Source organism: Haemaphysalis longicornis, unplaced genomic scaffold (assembly GCF_048455015.1).
Source record: "Haemaphysalis longicornis isolate Haplotype H1 unplaced genomic scaffold, Haemaphysalis longicornis Haplotype H1 scaffold_40, whole genome shotgun sequence".
In the NCBI taxonomy this organism is placed as follows: domain Eukaryota; kingdom Metazoa; phylum Arthropoda; class Arachnida; order Ixodida; family Ixodidae; genus Haemaphysalis; species Haemaphysalis longicornis.
Window position 1 is genome coordinate 523,396 of NW_027526362.1, and position 1,626 is coordinate 525,021.

Consider the following 1,626-nt stretch of genomic DNA (forward strand, 5'->3'; position numbering starts at 1 on the left):
TTTGAGTACATTTTGAGTTTGAGTACATATTGAGTTTTGAGTACATTTTGAGTTCTGAGTACATGAGTTTTGAGTCCATTTTTAGTTTGAGTACATATGAGTAGCCTAGCAGGCAGCTATGGTTGGCTGTTGAGTTTCATGCGTCACTGTGGGCTCGGAATTCAGGTTACCTGCGGGTACGGCACCAATCGCGACCTGCATGATCGGTTGGGAGGGAGGGGGTGTTTGATTTTTTTTTTAGTTTCTTGTTGAATTTTCATGGCCATAAGCACTTGCTGTATACCTAATTTTCGCGGCTGTGCGCGTGAGTGATAGTTGACTGGTGAGGTCATAAAAAGGGTTGTCTTAATTTTTCCTCCTGACGGATCCACTAAGAGCGTGGGAAAGGGTGGTGGGAAAGCACACGCGGTGCTGGCGGGCTGGTTGTTCGCCTGCTACTGTTAACGTCTTAATATACTAGGGATCACAAAGGAAGAGGTGAGAGCCGGGGGGAAATGGGGGTGAGGGCTGTCTTTTCTGCTGTTTCAAATGAATTAGCTAAATTGATTGGGCAGCACCCCTTAAGACAGAATAATGACCACATTATATTGGGTGAAAAGTGAAACTGTGAGGGTAAGGCTGTAAGGTATCAAATGAAAGGTCCGGATTAACGGAATCACGCAGGGTAAATAAAAAATGCTTCCTGATTGTAGTCATCAGGCCGTCATAATGAGTCATAGATTGGGTTAAAATTCAAAATGATGCTGCGAGGGCATGCGGAGAATCAAATTCAAGGTCTCGATGTGGGGAATCATTCGGGACGAAAATGCGTTATGGATATATCATGACGTAGTCATGGTAAGTCATAGATTCGGTTAAAATTCAAGTTCATAACGCTAGGGCGTGTGGCATATCAAATTAAAGGTCTCGATGATGGTAATCACGTGCTTCCTGATTATTATCATGACATAGTCAAAATGGGTCATAAATTAGGTTAAAATTCACAATGATGCCACTGGCTGTCCGGGGCATCAAATTGAAGATTCCGATAAGGGAAATCACGTGGGGCGAAAATGTGGTAGGGCTATATCATGAGATAGTCATGGTTAGTCATTGATTGGTTTAACATTCAAATTGATTCCACTAGGATGTGATGGGTATCAAATTAATGGTCTGGATGAGCGGAATCACGTGGGAGAAATACAAAAATGCTTCCTGGTTATAACCATGAGATTGTCATGGCGAGTCTTATATTGGGGTAAAATTTGAAGTGACCCCGCTGGGGCGTGTAGGGTGTCAAATTTACGGTCTTGACGAGGGGAATCACGTGGTACAAATAAAAAAAGGCTTCGTAGTTAGAATTATGAGATAGTCATTATGAGTCATAGATTGGGTTAAATTCAAGGTGAGGCCGCTAAAGCATGTGGGACGTCAAATTGAAGGTTCCAGTTAGGGGAATCACGTCGGACACTTAAATATTGCGTCCTGGTTACAGTCATGAGAGTCATGGTTTGTTTGGCGGGTATGAATTCCATATGACCCTGCTAGGGTGTGTGGGGTATTAAATTAAAGGTCTCGTCGAGGGGGATCACGTGGGACAAATATAAAAATGCTTTCTGGTTATAATTATGAGGATATAGCAAAAAG